This window comes from Corvus cornix, chromosome 1A (assembly GCF_000738735.6).
Source record: "Corvus cornix cornix isolate S_Up_H32 chromosome 1A, ASM73873v5, whole genome shotgun sequence".
NCBI lineage: Eukaryota > Metazoa > Chordata > Aves > Passeriformes > Corvidae > Corvus > Corvus cornix.
In genome coordinates this window covers 30,275,672-30,303,615 of record NC_047057.1, presented here as the reverse complement: position 1 = coordinate 30,303,615, position 27,944 = coordinate 30,275,672, and the positions used below count along the sequence as shown (strand labels likewise).

Sequence of the window (27,944 nt, the reverse complement as noted above, 5' to 3'; positions counted from 1 at the left end):
AAAACAGACCACAGCCACAGACCTTCTTCACTCCCTGCCACGCAGACTACCACAAATACGTTTTACTAAAAAAGCACACCACAATTTCCGGGCTGCCCTATGCCCAACTACAGCAACTAATTGCAAAAAATATTTGGTGATATTTTCTAATTATTAAAGAAGATCAAATAGCAAAGCTAATTCAGATACAGGATTAAGAATAAGGGATTCTTCAAGACATGATAGACAATCATGCTAATACATTGCTTGCTTTCATATTAAAATAGAAATGGTGATTAAGTTTTGAAATTAAGAAGGTAGAGTTGTGTATCATGTGGAATGAAATTATATGTATTTCAGATGCTCCTCTTAAAAATTGCAACAGAATACAAAATAAGGGATTTCTTTCAATTAAGAAGCTAGAAAAAATTTTAGTAGAAAAAGTGGGAAAAAAAATATGAGAAAAGTTAATTTGGTCTCTTTTATCTGTAACAGGCATTCTTTAATGTTTTGGAGATAGCGATTAGGCTAAGTACATTAAATCTAGTGTTTAATAAGATTTTTAAGAAGTTAGGAAGTCTGGAAAGAGAGAAATAAGTTTAGACAAAATATCCCTGTTTAATGTGGTTATTCTTGCCACCTATTAAGGATGTGACTTGCAGTGACCAAGCTCTGTAATTATTTCAGCATGATACAGAGAATCATTTGAATGAAAGAACCCAGTTGTTTGAATTTAGGGCTGTATAATAGTCCCTTTCATAGCAAAAGTGTGTTTAATGCATTGAAATCAGTTTGAAGAGAGAAATTGTCCCTGTTCCCATTTTTTTTTCTATTCATTTTAGACCTGGAGATTCTTCTACGGTATTCAGGAAACCCCACTCAGAAAATGGGAAAAGAAATCTGATCACACTTAAAATACATACTGCAGTCAATGCATTGCACTACTTTGATAACTACAGTGTTAACATTTGTGTTTCCTGCTGACAGTTTGGCAAAGCATTCCATGCAGCTATTACAAGGCACAGATTTTCAGTGTAGTTTTGCATTTCAATCATGGAGAAGCGAGAAGTAGAGCTGCTATACATCATCGAGGATGATATCAGCAGTGCTGCAGAAAAAAGGCATTGATATATGTTTGCTAGAAGATACGGATCAAAATGTGATCAGGAAAAACTCTAGCTTAAATAAATATGAAGGAAAATTTATTCATTTACTCCTTCCCACTCCATTTCAGTGGTGTGATCCATCACTTCAAAAGAAGCACCATTATTACTTTGGAAGTCTTGTAACTCCTCCATGGGATTTTAGGCTCAAGATCATAGTCCCAGATACCAAGGCAGTGTTTACCTAGTTAGATCTTCTAAAAAGCCATGAATGTCTCCTAGGTCAGAATAACAAATCTTCCTGTTCTTCACTTGTAGCTTTACCATATCACCTGAGAAAGAGTTGAGGGAGAAGAGCTGGAATAAGGCTATCATACAAGGATGAGGTTCTGCTCTTAGTTTTTCATCATGTCTTTAAAAGCTTGGCAGGATACAGCAGACAAACAGGATTTTCTACAGAAAATGCTGATTCAAACCAGACAGAAAATACACCCCTTCTTGTTACTGTTGGTACTCTTGGAGAGCTTTCTGCTTCATACAGTGCTACAGTACCACACCACAGACACCACAATGCAAAGAGCAAAAGATAACAGAAGGAAGAGTAAGTACTATGGGTATGCCATCCAGGCACTAAGCCCTACCACCCCAACCCCCCAAAATCCCCAAATAAGCCCAGCACCAGTAGTTTGTCCCTAAATGGTAAAATTAAAAGGTCACTATTAAAAACAAGAAAATAATCTTCATTATGTAGTGAATCAGAGCATATTTCAACCATATGCTGATTCCTAATAAAGTTCCTAATGAACTTTAAAATATAAAATATATAATAGAATATAAACCACAAAAAGATCCTTAAAACAAGAACAAGAATGGTATGTCTCATTTCTTCTCCTTTTGTATTTCTGATTGGCAATTTAAGCATTTCCTCATTTTCTACAACTAAATGCTATAGCATCTTGAATTTTTTTTTCTGACTTTCTCCTGGGACATGAATAATGCTTTTTCATTGTTTGACTTGCTCATCAAGGAGTTTTCCACTGTGGCTGTTTAAAATCTTACTTCTTCATTCTATCTCATCAGTATTCTCCCCCTGTACTTGGCACTGATGAGGCAGCACCTCAAATACTGTGCTCAGTTTTGGGTCCCTCACTACTGAAAGGACACTGAGGTGCTGGAGTGTGTCCACAGAAGGAAAATGGTGAAGGGTCTGGAGCACAAGTCTTATGAGGAGATACTGAGGGAACTAGGCTAAACAGTCTAGGAAAAAAAGAGTCTCAGGGGAAACCTTACTGCTCCCTACAACTACCTGACACGAGGCTCTGGCAAGGGGGGAGTCTGTCTGTCTGTCTGTCTGTCTCTTCTACCAAGGAATAAGTAATAGACAAGAGGAAATGGACTCAAGTTGCACCAGGGGAGGTTTAGATGGGTGTTGGCAAAAATTTCTTCACCAAAACAGTTCTTAAACATTGGAACAGGCTTCCCAAGGAAGTGGTAGAATCACCAGACCTGGAAGTATTTAAAAGATACATATATGTGGCATTTCAGAACTTGATTTAGTGGTGGACATGCATTAAGAGTTGGACTCAACAATCTTAGAAGTTTTTTCCATCCTAAACAATTTGTGATTCTAGTCAGGACAGGAGAAATGGCTTTGACAGCAATCTTAACAAACAAATGAGAAAAGACCTGGATCATATGGAGTCTCACCACTGGGTTCAGGTCTTACAGTTTTTGTAATGTGCATATTAACTGCTGATCTGCAACAAGTTCCCTCTTGTTTAGATGATTGCTTCATCTGAAAATTTGGACAATGCTCCACAGTTACAGTCACAAGAGCCGCCAGAGACCCAAACCCCAACTTTGGCCTCCCCTGTCTCCCACAACTACCACAAAAGGACAAATTTTGCAGGTTGCAGAGAACCAAAATCATGAGCTCAGCAAAAATCCAGGAACACAGCAAAATAATGCCCAGTTTCAGCATCAGTTACAACACCATGCCATGGACAATGTTTTCCAGTTCAGGCTTCCAGGGTGCTGAGTAACAATCCAGGAACTGAAAACTCACCTATAATGATCAAGACTTTGTGAGAAATTTTCTGGATGACAACTTTTGAAGTACTCTGGATGACATTAAGGAGGATTCACATTACTTGAAAGGTATGAAGTATGTTCCCAAAAATCACTGCATTTTTTTTTTACACAAAGTCTGTAGCTTTACTCATGGGGAAATCAAAGCTGTGCATGGTAAAAGGATAAAATATTTTGAGCTTGAAATCCAGCATACAGTTTGTGTGGGGAAAAAGAATATTGCACAAACCAGGCATAAAAACCACTATTCAAGAGGTTGTGCCCCAACATAAAAGGATTGGTTAACACTAATAGTAAGACATTTAGGCTATGAGGAAGTTGAGACAGCAGAGATCACTGTTTCTATAACTTAAAACAGGGTAGTAGGGTAGCACCCCCGAAGAACGAGCTTAGTTAGAATGTGGTTCAACACTTCCTGGTGACTCCAGGTGCTCTGGCATCATGATGTTCAGTGTACTAAACTCAGTCTTACAGTCCTCCAAACTGGGAACCAGGTAGAGGACAAGGCAGGGCCGAGATGGTCTCAGATGGTCTCTTCTCATTGATTCAGGGGTGCCTGAAGAAACGTAGCAGAGCAGCAGCTCTCAGTAAGCAGCTGCAGCCATTTCCTCATCAAAATACTGTGTGATGATTATTCCGGTAAAACCAAGGATACAGCAAGTCAGGCCATTCAAGGTACAGGATATACCTACATGATCTTATACCTCATGTCTTTGCTATAACCAGTGCAGAAACACCTTTCTTGCCCAACTGCATGAATAAAGTTCTACCTCCTTGTACTCAAGTTATATAAATACTCTGAAACCAGTGCTACTTCTGAGTCATCTCACACTCCAGTTGGGTCAAATGACAGTAGACAAGCAGAGGTACACCAACTCATTATTCAGATTTGAGAAATAGCTGCATTAAAATGACAGAAAACATGCTTAACCCTAATGACTGTTATTTAGCCTCCTCACTCTCACCAACCATGTGAGGAGAAATAAAATCCAAATGCTAATTTTCAGCTCATGAGAATAATGCTTTTTTACAATACTCAGAGTTGGGTTCTTTTCTACTTGTCTCTTTGACACACCAGTACAAAAAACAGCTGTTTGGAAGGGAAGGGGAGGAAGACTAGCTGAAAATAACAGATGGAAAGGGTTCTTCTTCAAATTTGAATGGAAAAGCAAGTTTCATGGCTAAATTGTCTATATCTATTTACGCATAAGTCAAAAATAATGCAGAGCGAGGGGATCTTCAACTATATTTTCTTTAGCGATGCTGCTCTTGAAAACCCTAACAGAAAAAAGCCACCTTGTTTTGACCACTCTAACTCAGCCAAATACATTATCCTCCAACAGATTTATTTTGTCCTTCCACACTCCCCATTTTCACAACAGAGAGCTTAAACTTTGAAACCTTTATTCACACTGAATGGCCTTAAGTAATCATACCTATTTCAAGTGAGCCTTCAGGAAGGAAGCTCTGTGTCAGCTAAGGTTTCCAAAACTGGCAATGCATGAAAAATTCTTGTGTGAAACCCAGTCATTAGGCCGTATCTCATCATGTACCAACAAGACTTTTTTCACAGATGATTTCCAGTTGTGTCATACTTACCCTTTAAACATTGTTTCAGAGCTCCATCTCAAAATGAATCCACAAATACAAAGCAAGATGGCACTTATTTTCAGTATGGATGTTGATGATGCTAGAGACTATGTCTAAAAAGCACAGAATTAGGGAAAACGTATTATTTTAAATTGTTGGTCAAAATTTAAAAAAAATCAAGCTCTGAAACATAAGAAAGGGTCATATTCAGGACGTAGAAAGGACCCTTGACATTTCAAATACAAGAAACTAACTGTCTTTAGCAGGTGCACTGTAAACCTCTTCTTGGACTGAAAGAGATGGGAAAGTTAGGTGTTAGCACTATATTTTTACATATGTTTCAATAACAAGTTCATTTTTGTCATGTAGGCTATATGTATACTTGGATATCTATACTTGGGGTCACTATAGGTTGACCCTATAGTGACCCCAAGCCTATGGCCACAAGCCTTCTCTGTTTTAATCCCAGGACTTATGCTCAAACACATCTCTTAACACTAAAACTTCTACTGGACTCCCAAGAACAAAGTGCATTTCTACCAAGCAACATTTTTTAAGGAATATCTTTAATTCACTGATGGAGTGCCTGATCTTAACAGAGAGATTCATCCAAAGTCTTTCATATTGTCCAGTTTCACTCTTCCAAACCATTATCAGAAAAAAAAATTCCATCATCATTCACTTTTGCTAGTAAAAAGAATTTTAAATATTTGGCCAAATTTATGTAAAACTTCATTCCTTGTACTAAACTATTTTTGGGAGTGTTTCCTGTTTCCAGTTATAAAGCTTCTTCATTCCTTCTACACCTAATCAATTTCTCAAGATGCTTAGATTATTTGTTCAGATAGGGAAATTTTGAAAGTGTTCAGTTTGTGTCTACGGTTCTAAAAGTGGCCTACAATTTTAGTTCTGCATTACCTTTTTTTCTCTAAGTTGATCAGGGGAAAATCAAAGTCAAGACACAACTGGTACCAAATGGATTGTTAGAAGTGATAGCTGCTTGACCTCAGTGTTGCACTTTTGCCCTATAAAACTGTAGGAGTCGTGGGCAATAACCCAGGCTGGTGAACAATCCTGTTGTCTCAAGAAAGTAAAAAGCTGGAGAGTCATGGTATTACAGCACCATGATATTCACAAGTCTGTACTGATACTCTGAAGCAAAATTTTCAGCATCATGATTCAATGTAAATAATTCTTCGGCAGAATATTCTAGCGAAATTTGTTTGGCTCATATCAACGTCAGATGAGAGAAAGAAAACAATCACTGGGTCAAATATTAGCCTAGGAAAAGTAGTTACATGCTCTCAAAAATGGTACATAAAATCTCTTACACAACAGGTAAATCCTTAAAGTTTTACTGGGTTGTAGGACTAAAAAAAGATCAGCCAATTGACTGCATATGGTTCAACAGCTGCTTCCTTTGACCTGCCAAAATCTTTCCTGTCACCCTGCTAAAGGAAACCTAGTATTTGTAATTTTAATGAATGGGGAAACTAAAATTATTGGATTATCAGAACTAAAACTACAAAATGTTAATCACTTTTTAGACATATTTATAAATTTTATAGATATTGTCTAGTTCTGAAGAGGTCACCTTCATGACACCTCCAAAGGAAAAGGAGCCAGATTGTCTTAGTATTGTTGGGAAGGCTAAAGTTGGAAAACAACACTGCTGTCACAAGTCATGTTCACCAAAGAGGACAAAGAAAATTCCTATCACTTGCATGATGGCAAAGAGAGAACGAAATCACAGGTTGTGCCAGAAAATCACTGTGAAAATTTTCTTAGCTTGGTGTTGTGTGACTTCTGCTCCACTCCTCGCTTCCTATCAATATGAGAGTATTCTGCTTTACATTCTTCATGTATCATCTTTATTAACAAATTCTTTTCTAAAGTCCTCATTAACAAGTGATCAGTCATGTTTTCATGATGTCCTGAATTTCTTGCTAATTTATATTTCCTTGCAACTGCCGTGACACAGAAAAAGCTTGATTACTTGCTTCTTAGAAGTATTTTCTTCAAAATTAGAAATTTGTCTCAGGGCAAAAGTGAAGTGTGAAATGTAATATGACAATATGTCTCATCCTACTTTAAGTAACCATGAGAGGCAGCTAATTTGGTTTCTTAATTTGAAAATATTTATAAATGTGGATGTCCTTCATCTGGAAACTGTCATCAACTGGGCAGATTAGGTTGGCAATGCTGCATTATCAGGGGCACCAATATTTCAGCTAAGGCAAAAAATCCCCGCAGATTTAGACTTAATTAAGAACTAGCTAAAAATTTGCTTGTATTTTTGAAACTTTTGAAATGAGGCAAATAAAAAACTCAGCACTTGTTCAGTTATTTCTATTCAATTGAAGAATTATTTATGAAAAACAGAGAACAAAGGACTTTATAAAGTTTATAGAAAGTTTTCTTTCTGAAATTCAGCTTATTCTTTTCTGATACCTAATTTCTACTTTCAAGGATCTTTTGAAACACTCTAATACAAAAGAAATGAAAACTTTGTTTTAAAAGCAGAACAAAGAAAAAAAATAACAAATTCAGATTAATTTTCTGCTCTCAGAACTTTTGAGATTCCCTAACTCCAGAAGAGAAATTATGTCTCAGAAAAATATGCATTTTAAAGGGACAGTGAGAACAAATAGAAACACAAATAAAAAGCCACTTTGCAGTCCTAAATAATGATTTCAGAGAATGAAATAAATCATTTCTACCTCATACTGGCTTGTTGGAATGTAAAGTCAGTAGGTCTTCTTCCAAGAGTAAATTGTCATCTACAGAGCAAAACTTGATGGTTAAACTATATATTAGAAAACATGTCCCCAAAGAAAATTATCAAGTTTTTCAGCATTCCATTGAGAGTCTTAAAACAGAGAAGTTAATGAACTTATGGGACAGCAGGAAAAAAAACCTAGATACACCAAAGACTTATAATAAGCAAACATAAGCCAACCTTCTGTTTCTCTGCCCAGTGTGGAACAGTCATAAAGCAAATGCAGAGAAAACCAGTGATGATAGCTGCTGTTTATATTATAATGGAGTGTTGTGTACAACATCATCAGGGCACCATATCTCGTTTGGATAAAACCAGCATTTTCTGACCTCTCCTGTCAGCCTGACTTGCTTCACCTTCTCCCCATCTGCCAGATTAGCTGTTCTACAGGAACATTAATCTTACCTACATCGGAATGTCATATTGAATTTAGGGATGAAATATGCATTTAATATTATTGTACAGTTTATAATGATTTCTATGTTGAAGTGTTTCAAAGTTTGAGTTAATATGAAATTAATATCTGTCTTCAGGAAAAAGAAAGTATCCATACTGTTCAAAAGTTATTTTCTGAGGAAGTTCTGAAGTCATTGAAGTGCATGAAGTCCTTTACTAAGCTTTGCCTCAACATCTGATGGCGCTGAAACTCTTGCATTAACCATTTTTGCATGCAGAATCTGAACAACATTTCCTTATTCCCCCTTTCTTAGGTCATGTTTCTTAACCTCTGTAGTCTCCTCCTTGTCTAACAAGGGCTTTGGAATAGGAACAACTATACTCCTTCACTGCCTGGCCTACCACACATAAACTCATATAAGAAAATCTTCAAATCTAAGAGTTCTAGGAACAATGCCCTTCTCTGTAATATTCTCCCATGTATTTCTTAATTTGCAAAATCCATTGTCTACTATCACTAGGCACGAAGACACAATTTCAAACTCAAGCTTGTGCACCCTCGGCTTTTCTCTGCTTCTTTGTCACTTTTGTCTCTGAGCAGATTCCTAGGAAGAGCAAGTTGTGATTGACATTTTAATAGCTAACTTTCATTATAAAATTTCACTGGGGACCCAAGAGAGATTATCGTTACTGGTATGAACTAATAAAGGCCAGACCATAAGCCACTAGCTTCAGCGGGGGAACAGCAAAAATACAAATTTCATTCTGACGTAATTGCCAGTAAGAGATTAACTTTCCTATAGCACTGTCTAGAAATAGTGTAAGACTTCCTCCTGTCGAATCCTGAAACTGAAGTGCAAAAACTCACACAGATGATAGTGGAAGAACTTCTCTCCTAAGGCAAATGGCACACATTAACATCAGTAAGGTTTTGCACAGCTAAGACAAGAGATAGGATCCTGCAGGCTGTCCCACTAAATTTTTAATACCTGTGGTGTAGATGATGTATCCACTCTTTAGGGGCCTGTGGCCTCCACAGATTTTATAATTCTATCTTCCTAATTTCAAATCATGTCCAACCCCAGATCTGGTAAACATTCATAAAAATCAATATATAGGGTTAAATCATAACCTCCAGGATTTTTAGGATCCAAACTGGATCCTTGATCCCAAAACTCAATTTTTACCCTGCTTAAGAAGGCACCTGCCTTTTGACATTAATCTTTCATCTCCTTTACAGGAGATGAAGCAAAGCTTTCCTTCATTTTGCTTTATTTTATCATGTCTTTGATTGTTGTATGTTTTGTAATTAAACAAACAAATTGTGACAGCCACAGTATTTAAGGAATCTTTTCAGAACTTTAAAATTTCTGCAATGTATTGTTTTTTCTGAATTTCTGTCCTCAAGACATCTGGCTCCAGATTCTTAACTACTCAGATAATGAGAAAGACTGGACAAGCTGATTTTTTGGAAATATTTAAAACCCACTGCACTTTATAAGAATCTTGCAGGAGCAGTACAGTGACACAGTTCTGTGAATATTTCTTGTGATTAAATTTCATTTTTCCCTGCCCACCATATTTTGTGTTTATTGTAATTATTATTAACTATGTCTACCTAAAATGTAAGTATTATTGCTTAAAAATTTTACACTAAGTCCTGCACATCCCTTAAGTCATGCTGAAGGTATTCTCAATGCTTTCCTGAGCAACCAGAAGGAAAATGTTATCATGTCGGTTTATGATGTGATCAACAGTGCGTGGTTGTTTGAAGCGATACAGCAGAACAAAAACCTTTAAAGAAAAGTAAAAAAAGAGCTCTCCTTCCTCCTCCTTCACCACTTTCTTTACCTCCTTTGCTCTAGAAGGTAATGAAACTCCTCAAATATCAAGTCTCTAAAAGCTTCTTAACATATTCTAAATTTTTTCTCAGCGATTAATTTCTTAAAGTAAGATAAGAGCACAGTGAAAATGTTGGCACTGTCCAAAATCATTAGCGTGGTAATTTGGCCTGACCCAGCGACAAATAACATTTATAGGAAGAAGAGAAGTGAAAAAGTGGGGGAAGCCTCACTGCAGCTGCACTGGAGAGACAGGGCGCAGGAGGTGAAGAAGAGTCCCCATGTTGAATCCACATAGCACCAGGAGGCCGTGGGCAGCAGGAAAAATGGGGCCCTCCTATGCTGGGTGGGAATGCCGTGGCAGAAGACAGCAGGAGAAGCTGTGTCTTCCACAAGAGAACAAAGCATTTATGTATGTAAAGCTCAAACAGAAACTGAAACCACAATTTGAGAATGCTCCAAGATGAAAGAGCCAAATTTACCTTTTGGAGAGGGATTAAGTCCCAACAATAAAATCCTCAGACTCTAAACAAACAACATCTGGACTTCAAAAATGTCTTACTTGACAGTAAGAGAAATTTTTTTTTTTTTTTGCCCAAGGCAAAAAAAAAAGGAAAAAAAATCTCACTCTTAAAATCACAATCCACAAGAGCAGGTGCTCTTCCATAAACTCTGCAAGTCAAGACAAATAGATGTTGGAAGGTGATGCAAGAATTTGAATGAATTATCAGCTTTGTAAGAGATTACAGATAGCATTTCACCATGCAGAATATGGAAAGGAAGATGGAAACAGCAGGAATGCTGAAGTTTTCCTAAGATTGTAGCCCAACAAACAAGAGCTGAAAGCAGAAATAGCAGAAGAACGTGTCAATACACTGAAAGCAAATGAACATGTATTTATATAACGTGTCTAAGGCAGCATAGCACAAGGACTAGTCATTTTAACAGGGAAGGAACACTAAACATCCAGATCTTAAGAAGTGTGGTTCAGTGGAATGCCACAGCAACAGCACACTCTGGCTTAGAATGAATCTGAAGTTCGTTTTTTCACTGAAGGCAAGAGCTGGAGAATAAGAAGAAGGGGCTATCTAAAGTAAGAAAAAATGTATAATGTCTTGTAGAAGGCAGAGAAACTCTCACTAGAATAGATCGGGAAAAGGCTGTTTATGTCTCCAAGATGTTGGGCCTCATCCTGAGGCTACAAAACAAGCTGCAGAGATCCTTGCCTTGGGATAGCACAGAGTGGAGAAAAAGATAAGGGACATATACTGTCTTAGGTGAACTGACTTCCAAAGACAACCCTTTCTCTGAACAAATAAAGAAAATGAGAACCCTGAGTACTCTGCGTTATGGCTAAGGTAGCTGCCTCGGGTAGCCCAAAAATTTGAATGCTTGCAGTATCTTCCTCCATCTTCCATGGACATCCAGGCTAATTAGATAGCATGGCAAAGGCAGCTCCATCACCATTTAAAAAGAAAGCATATACAATTTCATGGAGCATTAAGCCCATTCTTAATGATTTCTTCTGCTGCATTTTGAGAGCCACAGCAGAACAGAGCATGTCAAAAACAGAGGCAGAGGGGTGCCTACTTTCTGGCTCCTGACTGAGCTGAGATTTGACTCAGATGTCAAATTGTTCAGACCCTTCAGGAAAATGATTCAGAAGTGTACAAAGGTATTATTCTAGGCTGTCCAGACAAAATGTAAGATGCTCTTGGAAATTAGTCACCCTGAGAAGTCAGGGAGCAACTGAGCATCATCATCACACATTTTGGAAAAAAACACCTAAATTCTGCTTAGTCAATTACTGGAAATAGGCCTGACCAAATACATATTCAGGTTTCAACTAGATAGAAATGCCAGGACAAATGATCGACGTCCATGGGTTATCCACGCCTGATGCATCAGCATGGGTCTAATGGGTGTGTTGAGAAAGTAATAGATCCTACTTGTTTTCATTCATCACTTCCCTTGGGAGACACTGTCTGCCTCTCAAAAAACAACTGCAGTCTGTGGAAATTCCTAAGCCCTGTATCTATTTCCCTGATGTTAGGACCTGTGAGACACCAAGCTCTGGAAGATGGTGAGGAAAATATTGACTTTCCCAACTTCAATTTGATACGAGGTAAGAAGAAAGCTGGAGAGTGCACCCAGACCAAAGGTCTGCAAAGATCTCCCATACCCAGCTGTTTTGACATAATCGCTGTTTGTGTCTCAGACCATGGTCTGAATTGGTTCAGCTCCAGGTGTTTCACCTGAACCACAAGATTTCTCTGTATTTATATTTTAAACAGATCAATGTGCTGAAGTTTACATAGATGACATTTTGATCTGACTTTGTATTTACATAACAAAAAGCATGACAGATGGCTCAGAACAACTTAGGGAAAAGCCCAGCTTGATGGGTTAATGCTAAATAAACAGGACAAGAAGTTAAGTTTAGACAGATGAAAGAGGGGAAGAAAAGTTCATGCAGGAAGTCATTCAAAGAAAGGTTACTTGTCTCAGGAGTGCTGGAAGTAAAAAAAAGTTTCCTTGGAATGGTAAGCACCCCAAGAAAACACATCTAATTAGGCTGCCTTGGTCAACAACCTGTAAACACTTCAGAACAAAAAGGAGCAGGGGTTGAAAGTGATGGCTAAATGCCTGAGACACATTACAGACATTAGCAAGAGCTCAGCATCACTGCACTCACACAGAAAAGAAGGGCCTGCTTGTGTATTTATTGTGGAAAATGTAGTCACAAGGCAGGTGCAGGATGAAAATAACAAGTCATAGAGCTTTTAGGCTGAAGCTGGCTCATGTCCTACTGGTCCAGAACTTGAGCACACTGCGTTGTCAGCATCCTGCAGTACAGAACTTGGACATCGAAGGCAATGACAGCATTTCTTTTCAAGCAGAGCAGACCTAAAGTGTAGAACATTATGACACTGTTAACATTCTATACTCATTTTAAACATGGACTGTAGATGTCACTGTGCCATAGGAAGACATGCATTAGCAGTAATTATCCAATGCAGTAATAATAGGACAGCAGTTTATACAGTCTATCCATCTGAATTTCCAGACTGGATTTCCTGGCTACACTGGAGAAGGGGTCTCTCTGTTCCTGCTGTGGAAAGCAGGCCACTGCCCATCTGAGACTGCAAAAGCAGGGAAGCCGGCAGGGGGGGTGAACAGACAGATGCTGACTTCAGACATGCTGTGGGGGCTGGGAGACCAGCCTCCCCTTTGGCAGCTGGTGAGGGATGCTACTGTGTAATATCTGAAGCTCTCAGATAAACCAGGTTACTTATTGAGGAGATACACTATAAACACTGTACTACTCTGTGTGCCTCAAAGAATTTAGTGTCCAAGAAGTCTGATTTCTCCTGACTTGGACACCAAAAAGGCCAGGAAACAAAAGATGTTTTTGAGATCTGGAGCACTGACAGATTCAGGGTAAACCTCCTGCGCAGTCTGATTGATATGTGACTGCAGTACAAACAGGTATTTTTCATCCATTTTGGTGCCAGTAGCAATGACACTCCTAGCCAGTCTTGGGGTGTGGAAGTCCCACAAGATATCGATTCTGCCCTGGAGCTTGTAATCCAGGATTTAAACTGCTTGCCAGCAGCAGGAAAATAAGAGGTGTCCCACGTCTGCCTTCAGGCCCTGCAATCACAGCCTTTCCAAGGAGAGAGTCCTTCTGACTTATTAGTAGAGAGCTTTAGATACCAAACAGCAGCATCCCTAAACATCTGCATACTGTTCTTATTTAGGATATTGGACACAGGCAGGTCTGAACAGCAAGGCAGCATGTTCAGCAGCATGTTCAGCAGCATTCTTGCTACCAGCAGGGGCTGTCTATCTGTACCAAGGACTATTAATTTTAGTCCCCCACTGTCTTCCCAGAGTTCCCCATAGCAGTTGATTGTCTTGCCTGGAATGCACTTCCCTGGCAATATTAACATCTAGACACAGTACTGCTGTTGGGCAACTTATCCAGCTAACCAGTGGAAATTGTCCCAGTGGAAACATGGAACAAGGCTGCTAAATATGCAATGGGAAATATGGTGCACTGTGGCCCAGGGTTACAAGCCAGCATCTAGATTTTGGGATGTCAGGGAGAGGAAACATAGGAACTCTTCAAGCCAGCAACACTATGATCTCCATGTGATATAGCTCTAATGTTGCTAGCTGCTGTGGGTGACACATGCCATTGCTATATTGTTGTCCTTGTTATTCAGAAAAATACAGGAAAATATTCGAAAAAAGATGGGATGGAGCAATAACAGATAATGCTGAACCTGTTTTCCACTGGAAACTGGCTTAACTGTCTGCTGAACTCCTGTTTTAAGAGCACAGTGTGATGAGACATGGACATTGTGAGTCCAATTCTTTTCTTGTGTTCATTTAGAAAATCTTCATTTCCTTTTGTACCAGCGTGACAAGACAACGAGATCTAGGGGCCAGAAACCCACTTGCCCTAAATCAGCACTGCTGATTTGTCAGTCTTGACCCACATTGTCACTTACCTACCTAACTCCTAGTCATGCTGCCAGCCCAAGAGCAGAAGCCCAAAACTCCGAAGAAAACACAACACAGGCTGACTAAACATAGTCTGCCAGCCTGCTGCTGCCCCTCAGTCTGGCTCAAACCAGCATTGTACCTATCCCAGGGTACTGTGCCATTCCTGTGGCTGCTGTTTAGATGTAGCACTAGTGCAATCTAAAGGCATTATAACGGTAAGATTAGTGTCAACCTCCTTTTATGTTCATTGGAGTTGAACAGGGAGATGTGTAGACATTTGTAGCACAGATTTTGTTCAGAATAGGGAGGAAAGGGGTAAAAATAGGACATTTCTATGGAAATTGAGCCCTCACACTATTTTTTGGGCAATTCTACACATAGTTCTGCATTCTTTTATGCCTTTACACTGCACTGACTGGCAGTAATCTTGGATCATTCATTAATCACACTTTTCTGTCCTGCTATTGACCTGCTGGATTGTAACTGCAGCAGTGCATGTGTGGTCTCTAGAGGGGTCCCCCTGTGAGGAAAAAAAAATCAGAGAAGTGCCTCCCATCCATCTTGATTGTAATTGTGAGCAGAAGGCTGTGCAAAGTCACACAGACTAAATTTGCTTCCACTGACTCATGGCTGCCTCTGGGAACGCTGAGCAAATGCAGCTGCTGAGCAGTCTTTTAAGCTGCTTGGTTGCAGTTTGATCATAATTGCTATCAGAGAGCCAAGGGATGCAGAGCTTTTATGAGGAGTTCATATACAATATCTTTAGTAGCCCAAGGGGGAGATTCCTACCCAGTGATTTTCTCTGCACATCTGTTCACTTACCTCCTTTTTTGCATACCTATTGCTATTACTAAGTCCTATTTCTCCTGAAAACAAAGAAGTAAGGGAATCTGAGCAATGCCACAGAACCAGATCACTCTTTGATGCTATGTCATTCAAGGGAGGAAGAGAATCAAAACTGTAATTTACCTCTTTGTTTGTTTGCTTAGTTGAACATGTAAAAATCACAGGCAGAGCAATTGTTGATCCCAGATTCAGCAGGGCTTTGAAATCAGATTCAGGACTACACTGACAACTTTTTATATTAGTTAGGGCTCTTGTCCTTTTTTTGAAGCCTCACATGGTGCCAGACACTACTCCATCCTTCTGGAACAGAACACAGAACTACGGGGTCATACCTCTAATGCAATATCTGCATCTGTGCCATCAGTAAGACATATGCTATGAAACACCAGTGTAGACCAAAACACGCAGGCATGTCAAGATGGAGAACCCCTGACAATGTCAATTTTTGTTTCTTGTATTATTACAGAGGTCATTCACTTCCTTTAATTTTTGCTAAATCTGTATGAAACATGGCAGATATGAAATATCACAGAATCATAGAATCATTAAGGTTGGAAAAGACCTCGAACCCTTGAGTGAGCACCACTATGTCAACTACACCATAGCACTAAGTGCCACACCCAGTTTCTTGAACACTTACAGGGATGGTGACTCCACCACTTCCCCGGGCAGCCCATTCCAATGCTTAACCATCCTTTCAGTGAAAAAATTATTCCTGATGTCCAGCCTGAACCTTCCCTGGGGCAGTTTGAGGCCTTTTCCTCTTTGCTCTGTCACAAGTTGCCTGGGAGAAGAGACCAACCCCCACTTTGCTACACCCTCCTTTCAGGCAGTTGTAGAGAGTGGTAAGGTGTCATCTGAGCCTCCTTTTTTCCAGGCTAAAAAACCCCAGCTTCCTCAGCCATTCCTCATATGACTCACTCTCTAGACCCTTCACCAGCTCTGTTGCCCTTCTCTGGACTCACTCCAGCCCCTCAATGTCCTTCTTGTAGTGAGGGGCCCAAAACTGGACACAGCACTCAAGGTGAGGCTTCACCAGTGCTGAGTACAGGGGGACAATCACTGCCCTGGTCCTGCTGGCCACGTTATTTCTGATCCAAGCTATGATGCCATTGGCCTTGCTGGCCACCTGGGCACACGCTGGCTCATGTTCAGCTGCCGTTGGCCAGTAGTGACAGGACTGGCCCAAATACTGAATGTGGGGGAACCCCACTAGTGACCACTCACCCACTGGATTTAACTCTATTCATCATCACTCTCCACGTCGAGCCATCCAGCCAATTCTTAACCCAGCTAAGAGTACACCCATCCAAGCCATGGGCTGCTATCTTCTCCAGGAGAATGCTGTGGGAGACGGTACCAAAGACTTTACTGATATCCAGGTAGATGACACCCATATGTTTTCCTTCATCCACTAGGTCACTTGGTCATAACAGGAGATCAGGTTGGTCAAGCAGGACCTGCCTTTCCTAAATCCATGCTGGGTGGGCCTGATCCCCTGTTTTTTCTGTGCGTGCTTCATGATGGCACTGAAGATGATTTGCTCCATAACCTTCCCCAGCGCTGAGGTCAGGCTGAAAGGCCTGTTGTTCTCCTGGACCTTCCCAACTTGTTGCCAGCTGGATATCCAGTGGAAAACCAGTGGTTAATTCAGCTCAGCAGAAATAATGTCCATCATCACTTGACCAAACAGGCACGACAACGGAGAGAGTGGACAGAGTGATTCCCTCCATTGGCTAAGCCAATACAAATGCACAATACGCTGAGGTGAGAACATCTCATCTCTGAAGATTCCTTCACTTGTGCATGGTCGTCCTTTCCTCACAGGGCATGTGCTCCAACCCGTAACCATCCTGGAAGATTGACTCCTCCACTCAACTCCACAGTTGGACTCCTCCATTTAACTCACTCTGGCTTATGGAGGTCCTACTTCTGCTGGGTTAAGAGAGTGGGAGTGGATCCAGTATTTCAAATGTGATCTGGGAGGTCCTATCTCTCAGTCTACTGGCTGTGACCCTCTTTGTGCAGCCCAGGAGGCCACTGGCCATTCCTGCTGCCAGGGCACAGGGCTGCCCACCCTCAGCTGCCCACCAGAGCCCCAGAGAGCTGCTTCCCAGCCAGGACCACAACCCAGCCTGGGCAGCTGCAGTGGGGCTTCCTTCTCAGGGGCAGTGTGGGTATTCCAGCTTTGGTATAGTGTCCATAGTAACTGTCTGTCAGTAAATGGTTGAACCACAGAACCATGAAAGACAGGCCTGGATTTGAGCAGCCTGCTCCAGTGGAAGATGTCCCTGCCCATGTCAGGGAGGTTGGAACTAGATGGTCTTTCAGGTCCCTTCCAACCCAAGCCGTTCCATGAGTCTATGAAACTATTCTATGAGTGTCTAAATCATGACATTACATTGACATTCTTTTTCCTTTGTATTATGAATAGCAACATAAATCTCTTAAAATAATTTCATATTTATTAAAAATAACTAGCATAAATCTACTTCCATGTCTATAAACATTGATTAATTTCTCTGTACATACACATACCTTCATAACATCCTTCAACTTCTTTGAAGCAGCACATAAGCAGTACAGCTGTTTGCCAAAGTGTGTCACCTTCACCTTTGTCACTCCTAAGAAATTTATCTGTGACACAAGAGCCCCTTGGCCTCCCAAAGCTGGAGCAGGAAGAGCTATTCTTTGTGACTTTGTCATTGCAGTCTTATTTCCAAGTAAGAGCTTAGTACAGGTTTAGAGAAATTGAAGTCTGTTTCCCATTGTCTTCTACTAACCCATGCAAGATATTCTCAAATCCCACCTATGCTTTTCCAGAGCAAGGTGGTGTGGTCTCTGTAGCTCTTCATAGCACAGTAAGGTCTCAGACATCACTTTTTGAAGGGTAGTGGTCTCTCTTTTCTGGACAAATGAGAAAAAAAGTCAGTGACCAAACTTTTGAATGGTACTAACTAAAGTCAGTTCCCAAAGATATTCCACTAAAATCTCTTTGAAAGTGTGACATGGACTAAGGGTTCTCTTCAGCAAGTCCTGTTTGGCATACCCTGGAAGCATATACAGAATATCTCTGGCAATTATGTCTTCTATGACAAGATCTGCATTTGGAAATAGCAAAGTTATTATGTGAAAGGAAGGTCAAATACTTAAAATTCTACACCCTCAGAATGAGCCTTTATCTAGTCTGGTATCAGAGATGTCAGCTTAAGAGTTAATTAAAGGCAAAGTAATTACAAACTGCTTCACAACACCTCCCATTCTAGTAGTTACAAGTTTGGGAACATGCTTAGCTGGAGTTTACATTTGCACCAGGCTATTTAACAGGCACTGATGAGTTTTTGTCATGAATTTGTCATTATCAAGTCATTTTTATTTATGGTTTCTGAAACTTCCTATTGGAATGAGTCCTACAGTTTAACTGTGCTTTCCATGTGTGAAAAAATATTCACCCATAACATTACTATAGAAACTCACCGTCCACAGTAAAAGGAAAATAAAACTTCTCCTTAAAAGAGAAGCATAATCTTATGCTGCAATAAGATTGGTAATATTTTCCTCTTTTTCATGATGCAAATAACTCTCTGTGGTTTATAATGTCAAAAATTTGAAAAGAATGCAATGAGTGTATAATTTCTACTGTGTAGCTTTCTTTTATTTTTGATGCATCACACTGGCATGTTTGTGTCTTTCTAGTTGGAAAATAGCCATTACGAGAGGTGTCCGGATGGAAGAGGGGCTTGTAGTCATCTCACCAGCAGCTGTGGGCCGCCAATGGTCAAGCAGGGCAGAAATCTGCTCCAAAGGCAGCAAAGACCCCGGAGGGTCATCACCCACTGCAGACCCAGCACCAAACTGAAGCTGCTGAATTTCTCCTACAAATGCAGCACCACGCAAAAAGCACCTGACTTGTTTCCATATCTGGCTTGGATTTGGAAATAATTTGGTTGCTTTATGTGCAACAAACTCTAATAAACATCCTGAAGAAGCTCAGCTAAATCCTGTTTCCCCAGCCTCTGGATTTACCAGTGAATTTTCATCAGTTCCTTATCTTTCTGCTCCAAACAGCTGATGTGCATCAAAGGAATGTTCTGGGCAGGGACAAACCAACCCCTGGTGTTGCTGCTCGGGGAGGGCATGATCCCATCCAGATAATTCCCAGTGCCCAGGCTTACCTGTGGCAGAAAACCCTTACAGCCTATGGCATGGGGTACTGCTGGGCAGTGCCCAACATACTCCATTTGGGCTGGATCCTTGAAAACAGTCAGGTGTCTCCCCATGTACACATGGGCTGGACTTATGCATTTCCATTAAGCATGAGATTCCCATTCCCCATGCAGCAAGTGCTGGCTGGATATGCTCCTACCAGAAAAGTCATCCTCAGACCTCTTCAAAAAATGCTGGAGGCAGATATTTGGTGCTTAGGCCTTCTGCTGCTGACTTCTGGCATGGGCTTTGGCTTGTTCTGTGGACCTCAAGTGAACCATAAAGATCTGAAGGTATATCTGAAAGAAAACCATGTTTCAGAAATAAGAAGGCTGCAAAATGACCATTTCTGTCAGGTTTTGCATTGGACACTCAAGATTGTATTGTTTAATGTATTTCTGAGTTGACAGTGCATTGGAAGACCTATAGTATCCCTGGAATAAACAAAATTCCAATTTTTAAGACAAACTGATAAAACAGAACAGATAATTTTTAGCTCAGGCACTGAGCTGAGCACAGTCTAAAAAGAGTTCTCCATCTCAATCCAGACTGCAGACAGAACTTCTAGTGTGCTGAGCCCTGCACTTTTCTGTTTTGGCAGTTTGTATGGTTTGTTGTTACTCCAAATGTTTTTTGTTAAATACCAAGAATAATGAGACACAATTTTCTTCCCAATGGACCATGACACATAATGGTTAAATCTGCTAAAAGGAATGTGTACATACTGCCAGCAATCGAGATGAGGTCAGTGACAGAAGTAGGGGTGAGTGGGCAAAATGCATACACAAAAAAATCCATTAACAGTTTTGCTAATTACATTTTTGTGCTAATTAGAATCAGAAGCTAGCCAAGAAGAACTGATCAGAAGAACCAATGGTCGGTTGCCACTGTTATTTTCTAGAGTACTTCTGTTAAACATCCACATGAAAGGAAAATGATCATGACTTCAGTTCAGCAACTGTTCTTGCATGAGACCACAAACCTACTTAAAAAAATCAAGTTGATTTTTCTTAGGGATAGTCCAAAAGATCCAAGTGCAATGAGGATCTGGGCATGTTCCTGTATGCATCAGTCTATGTGCACCCCTCGTCCTGGTATTGAGAGTCTCCACAGGCAGCACAGGGCTGTGCCATACATGCAAAAGAGTTTAATCACCTGGCACAGGTCTGGAAGGTGGCATAGCACTTCATTAGGGGACTCAGCAGAGCTAGGCATAAGAGTTTTGGTATTCAAACCAGCTCCTGTCAGCATCATACAGTCTGGGGACATCCTGATGTAGTGTTTAATTGACAAAATCTTCAAAGCTGGTCCTTTACATAGATGGATATTACCACTCTTTCAGAAGTAAGGCATAGAGACAAGGGATGGGCTTTGGTTGAGAGCAAGCAGGTAGCTAAGTTCAGGACAGAGAATCTCTGAGGGAGTGATGTCTCTTTTAACTGTTTCAGAAACATTCAGCTCTGAGTACAGCTCTGCACACGACAGGTCAGGCTGTCCTTCTTCCCCCACCACTTTAGTCTAACATCACTAGCTGAGGCTTTTATTAAAATTGCAATGGTAGATCTTCAGGATTTTTGGGGGTTTTTTGTGTCTTTTGATAGGAGGAAAGATAATGAAATACCAGACACATTATTCAGCAAAGTGGCTGCTACATCATAGAGACCCATGTCAGGGTTTGTGAACTACAAAGGAAATAAGTGAATGTAGATCCATTTAGGCTCTGTTTGCTCAGAATTCTTGGTCACCATCCCAGACCATTACAATTTCACAGGACATAGCAATGATAGTTGTCCTACAAGTCTACCCATCTGTACATAATAAAAGTTTGTATTTTAAGCATTGCAGGACTGATCCAATGGAAACCACAAACCTATTTAGTTTCTCTCACAAGAAGTGCCAGACAGCAAGCAGGAACTGAGGATACCTCAATAAAAAAACAAGTCTGACCTATCTCTTCTGACAGAGTATAACTTCTCTCAAGATGAGACAGTTTCCTCATGAGATCACTGGGAGCTTGTGCTAAGTCTAGTAACAATAATATTTTTACAAAAGAGCAAGAAGGGCAGGTACATAACTAGCTGCCCAGTGAAATGATAATATTTTTCTTTTTTTTCTTTTGTGATAAATGACATCAAATCTCAAGGCTGGTTTTATCAATAAATGTTTCTTCTTTCTTCAGTGCAGTGATTTACTGCATCCTTTAACAACATGAGTCCCTTAGTGCAGTATGTTTTAGTTTTAATGCAATTTCAGGTAAATATATATGGAATTTTTGATTCATATGGTATTAGAAGCACTTCAGAATGCTTTGTTTAACTTGTAATGGCTATGTCCCAGTCTGAAGAATTAAGTCTACTAGATTGTAGAAAAGTCCACAGAAATCATGTTACTTTCACACAAATAATCAGAGTTCTCTTTACATCCCTATGCATGGTAACAGTATTTTTGCTGTAAACGGGTTCCTGGACAACAGATAAGTACAAATCATACTTATGTCTTTGCTCTGAACTCAGGCCACTGGAACATCATTAGCACAACAGTTTGCACTGTGGCCCAAGCAATTCTGTGAGAAGCTGTGCTGAGAATAACAGTGTTTTAACAGTAGATAATCGATTGCTTTGGGGGTTCGTGCTAATTATGAAAGCTATAATTTATTTGGCATTCCAGGCTGACCAGGCAAAGAGGTTACATGGTTTTTTATCCAAATCAGAACTAAGAGATTTCTGCTTAGCATCATCTACTTTTGGTATGTCAAAGTGAAAATCAATCAGCCTTCATTTCCAATAGACTTGGATGAGTTTGGTTGCTCATTTCCTGTGGGCCATGTAGATTTAAATCTGTCACAGTATAAATGTAGGTGTTTAATATCCATTTGTCATGTTTGTAAGACTAATTATATCTTTAGGCTGTAACATAGTCAACTGTATCCTAATTGGTCTTTTTGCTTCGATTAATTAATTAATTATGATTAATTTTCATAAAGAAATAATTTGGAATTGAATTGGCATAATAGAAACTGAGTGTTATAAAAACAACTTGGCAAAATGCCCATTTTAGTCTATTAATTCTGCCAAGTGAGTTGATAATAAGATTGAACAGGATTTGAAAGATTAGAGAGACTTGGTTTAGAAGGACATGAGGGTTAGTTCCATACAGTTTTTCAGCTGCTTAAAGGCAGACTGTACTGGAATTTTTGTCTGTACTTTAGTGATGAACTCTTTCTATAATCTTCTTCTGGCAGAAAAAAATAGTGCCAAAATTTAAAAATATATATATATAATAGAAGTACCTGAAGATTTTTCTTTTTCCATTTCAGCTTTGGATGCTGAAATCAATCCACACACAGTCCCAAAGTTTATTAACACAGAAGCTTATGTGTCAGGGCCTGAGGGATAACTGGTCAGGTGGCCCACATGCTGCAACAGAGTACTCGGACTGCTCAATTTAAAATGTTTTTATTTTATGTTGCAGACCATAGGCAGAGGAACATGGCAAAATTAAATCAAAGGGCTCAGTGCAAGACCCCTTGCACTTGTGGCTTCTTTCACTGATTTTGCAGAAATTGTTTCTCCCTGTTTCAAGTACAAGAGAAACTACACAAATCATTGAAAATAGAAGTGACTGGCCACAGAAAGAAATAGCTAGAAAAAGCAGACAAACACAACCCTGATGAAATCGGCAGCCTTCTCAGACCATCAGGTTTGTCTGTTTGATGGATGATGAAGCCCTGTTTGCAGCTTCTAATGCCTATTTTAAATTTATCATTCATATATCAAAAAGTCTTTGCAAGTTCAAATGTGTCTTCAATTTTGTTAAGACAGATAAAAAAAATCACTTTTTGTTTCTGTTTTCAGCAACACTATTATAAGGCATTGTGTGAACCCTATTAAAAATGTCTTACTATTATTCCATGGTTGCATCTTTATATGCATACAGGTTTTCCCTGCACTTGTGGCACCCAGGTTACACATTTTTATAGCATGCCCAAAGCAATGCACGAAAGCAAAGAACAAGAGTTATCAGTCCAGTATATCCAGAAATATATCTGACATGGTACAGTCCTTTTTAGTCAAAGGCCTGGGGACAGAAACTGTGTAAAGCCATTTAGTCATGGACTTCACTGTCCAGATATGGAGCGGGTTGCACAGAAAACCTGCAGATGTCCCATCCCTGGAGGTGTTCAAGGCCAGGCTGGGAGGAGCTCTGAGCAACCTGGTATGGTGAAAGGTGTCCCTGTCCATAGGAGGGGTGTTGGAACTAGACGATTTTTAAGGTTCCTTCCAACCCAAACCATTCCATGGTTCTATGATATTTCCTGAGGTGAAGATTTTGTTTGTCTCTTCTAACAACCTGAGCCAGTTTTAACAAGCCTGGAAATTCATACTTGTTTGTGGGCCTTCTGAGGGCAGGTGGCTGGAAGGAGACCTCCAACAGGGGTTGGATGTTATTCCATGAAAATTTCGTGTTCTCCACGAAAAAACCTGATTATTCCCCTTAACAATCAAAACCCTGTCAGGATGACAAGCATTGACTGTGTCTTGCAACCAGGAGGAACTTACTGTGATTGCTTCATAAGACTGTTATCCTGTATCTTGGGGATTAGGCTCTCTGGAAGAAACACCTCCTTCTAATGTGGCTGGCAATTCAGTAAATCTGAATGTTGAGGGTAGAGAAGAAACATCAGAAGTTCTGAGAGCTGCTGGATAATTGGTCTTTGCCGCCTTTCAGGTACTGCCTAATACTCCTTCCTGATTCCCCTGCCAGAAAGATGAGCCAGGTGTGTGCAGAAAGGAGAAGAAACATGAACTGTGGCAGTAAACAACCTGACATGTGGAGGTGTGGATTGGAGCCCACGCAGCAGCTGTGTTTTCCCTCCAGGAGCCTTGGAGAGTCCTGGCCCTTTCTGCCAGCCCCATGTCCTGGCATGACCCAGGCCAGGGCTTGCAGGCATCACACAGCCTGGTTTCCATCGAGGAAAGCAAGGCAAACTTGGCACACTAGCTCCCAATTCCCTGTCCAGCTGGCTGGACACAAAGCCGAGCAGGAGGAAACAAGTATCTGTAGACCCTGCTGTGAGCTGAAATGGAGGACATGAATCAGGTGTTCCCTTCTCCCAGCTGTGTCAAAGGCACTGTAAACTCCGAGAAAAGAGAACAAACCTGGGCAACAGTGAAGTAACATTGTAAAACTCCTTTGCTGCACCTGTCAGAGCCATCAATATTGTTTTATGACTAGTTTTCTTGTTTCCAGAAAACATATTCAGTAGCCAAGGGTTGTGGGTCTGTGCTAGTTCTGCCCTTGATTCCAGGTGTCACGCCTGCACAGCCTTCCTTGAGGTTTCCTTAGATGATGAGTGTCTAAACTTCTGGGTGGGACACATCACCCAGCTACTATGGGGCAAAGGACAGAACAAGGGATAAGAACAGAGCAAAAGATCTCTGTTTTCTTTGGGCTTCTAGTGCAGAGAAGGTGAAAGGTGGATATGTTTCACCACCTTGCTTTGATGTGTACTGAGTTAAAAAGAAAGGCCACAAGAAGGTGACTTCCAAATATAGCTTAATGGTCCACATTTAGGTCATGGATACATTTTGCAATCATAATAAATCTTAAAATAGGTCAATATATCTGCTGTTCAAGATGGACTACAGTTGCAGAAAAAGGTGTAAAATATTTTATTCATAAGTCTAGCAAGACTGGGAACTCAATCCAAATGACTGTGCTGACCTACTTTTCGTGAATACCTGATCTCACACAGCTGTGCTGCTTGTCTCAAAACCAGTAGCACCACAGGTGAACCTGTCATTCTGTCCACTTCAGAGTAGTGAGTTAAAACATGACTTTTAGCCCCAATGTATTTTTCTTTGTGTTTTATTGGAATTCATTGCAGTGATAGAATGATTTTTCTTTGTTTTTACTATCTGATTTTGGTCAGACTTGCTGGCTTAGAACTTGCTGAATGTAAAAAAACCCATCAGAATCAAGCATTAAAATAATGTTGCTGTCTTTCTTGGAACCTGGAATCGTACCTACTGCAGCATCACTACAAAAAATATGCAAAATACATATGCTTGTTCACTGTGTTTTAAAACCATGTCTTGTCAGTGATACACTCTTTCTGTGGTGGAATTCAATATCCTGAAGTGGAAATTTCCTATCAATTAAGTCTTTTTAAAATTAATTTATGGATACTTAAATTACTGTCACTTATTTGAAACCTCTTACAAAATGGACCTTGATATTCTACAGATCTTTGTAAAAAAAAAAAACCTGAATTTGGCACTCCTCTCCATTTTCCTTTTCCTTCTTGTAAGTAACAGCTTTTTTCTGTATTTTTATTCTTCACCGAAACATGGTGCTCTCCTTTTTTTTTAAATAAAGAGCAGCACACTACGTGTTACATGCACTAATGAATTGGCATTTATAAAACAGAATGTATACCGTATCTAAGACAACTGCTGTGAAAATGCCTGAGTTGCTGCACTCTCTAAATAGAGCACAATTATGGCATACGGTTGGAGTGCTTTTATCTGTACTGCCACTGCTGGAAATTTAACTGTGTATGTGACCTGAATATTTAGAGCTCAATGGAAAATTCCATAAACGCAGTGTAGCTTCAGAGCACCTAACAGCTGTTACAAATATTATACTCGTTATACACCATTGCTAAATTATACATATGAAGTCCTTCTCCCATTCTGGGTGTATTCTATCACTTCTGCTTCTGCAGTATTTTAACAGGCCCTTTGAAAAATGCAACAACTAGGGGCTAAGTAGCTTGCATAATAATTCAGTGGAAGTCTTTCCTGTCCGTATATTCATACTCCTTCCTGGCTGGGCACAGTTAATTTTCAAACCCAAAAATGCAGGAAGAAACTATATCATAGGTAGACCACATTTACTGTGTGCTTTTGTTTGCTTAGTTTGATATGCATGGTAAAAGCCACTACTTAGCTGAGCAAACACAAAAAGGGAGGGAGCAGCTTTCCAGTGTTAGAATGTTTCTTATTATAGTCGGATGGAGCAGAGGTGTAGTATATCCATGGATGCTCCCTTTCACTCTTGGTTACTACAGGACTACACTGACACTGCAGAGAATCATTGTAATAGGAACGGCAGAAACAACAAATGAGAGATTTTATGAGAGCAAAAGAGAGATTTTGTAAAGCACTGTGTTTAAAATAACACAGCAGTTTAACTAAGATTACACAGGCTGCAGACTGGCTTCCTAACTAGTGATTTTTCCTGCCTCCTACTTATAGTTCAGTTCCTCCTGCCTTTATGCTGTTGCAACATATTAAAAGATTCTTTGCTGCAGAGAGAAGCAAAGTGCTAAATGTGGTGCACCCAACAGCCAACCTGCTGCTGCAGCACTGCACTGGCTGCATAGAGAGACAGGGCAGGTGAGGAAGTGTGAGTTGGCATCCACCTAGGAGTTCGTGACTGCCAGACTCAGTCTCAGTAACACAGAGGAATTAAAGTTAGTCTAGAAGTAATGGCAGTTTCTCTATCTAAAAGCCAGGTCAGTGCGGCAAAGTAATATCTAAGTGGGGAGGAGCCAGGAAGGCTATAAATTCCAAGCCCTTGTCTATCACTGAGCAGGACCACGTCAGTCCTGACAGTACTTGTCTAGCTTGGTTTCACAGTCTTCCATAGGTGACACCATCTCTCAAGGCCATCTGTTCCAGCACTTCTCTGTCCTTGCCCTTCTAAAGTGGGGATTTTGTGTCAAATGCCTATCATGAATCTTTATTGTAGCAGTACATGCCTGTTACTACTTGCCCTAAAGGAGCGGAAACAGAACAGATTGTCCCTTTCCTCACTGCAATATTGCCTCTGCACACTGTTCCTCTCAGTAACCCCTCATTAGTACTAATAAGAATCATCTCCTCCATCTGTGGTATGGTGAGGAGATTGTATGTGTGGCTCTGTCAGTAAAAATGGGAGACCAGAGACAGAGAGAACTAACCAGCTGTCTAAATCAGGGTAATGGCAATCTGCCCAACGTACTAGTGTATGTCAAAGGAGAGCTAAAAATAATCCTTGCTCCACTGAAGCTCTTGAGCATTCCTACAAGGAAACAGTCCTTGAGTACTCCTCATCACTGGGAACATGATTGTAGGAGACCCTTCTTGTAGGAGACCCAGCCTTATGGATGGATTAGTTCTGTTGGTTAGAGCACAGCGGTAATAATGCCAAAGTCATGGCCACAGGCCATTCACTTAAGAGCTGGACTCAACAGTCCTTGAGGGTCCCTTCCAACTCAGAATATTCTGTGATTCTGTGATTTATGCAGATCAGACTATTTACAAGCACTGCAAGTCAACAATTTTAGGAATATATTTTTTACCTGCTAAACTCATGAGATTTAAAGTCAAGCTAATGTTTAAAAGAGGTGATGAAAATTACTTTATTTATTGGTTCACAGCTTAGTCCTGTGACCACCTCACATTTCAATACAATTGAATTGGATAATTGCACTACTGAAGCCTTTGCTCTGTGTTCCCTGTCCCTGGCTTCTTTTGAATAATGCAGAGACATCAGAGAAGGTTAATGTCATTGACTATCTCTGTTCTTGAAATACTTTGCATTGTCTCTGGGTCTTCA

At 40.2% G+C, this 27,944-nt stretch overlaps 1 long non-coding RNA gene across 9 annotated transcripts in view; it reads right to left on the bottom strand.

Annotated features, from left to right (window-relative positions):
• LOC109143251 overlaps window positions 1-27,944 on the bottom strand; it is a 74,256-nt gene that overhangs the window by 12,490 nt on the left and 33,822 nt on the right. For 5 of the 9 annotated variants that reach the window (XR_005604626.1, XR_005604623.1, XR_005604621.1 and 2 more), the window contains exons 2-5: window positions 19,501-19,639; window positions 17,673-18,041; window positions 4,770-4,873; window positions 1,327-1,414 (exon numbers count right to left, since the gene is read on the bottom strand). This is a non-coding gene — a long non-coding RNA (uncharacterized LOC109143251). Of the gene's footprint in view, window positions 1-1,326; window positions 3,727-4,769; window positions 4,874-15,257; window positions 15,435-17,672; window positions 18,042-19,500; window positions 19,640-27,944 lie in introns of all 9 variants that reach the window. The other 4 variants (XR_005604622.1, XR_005604624.1, XR_005604620.1 and 1 more) reach the window with 4 other exon arrangements.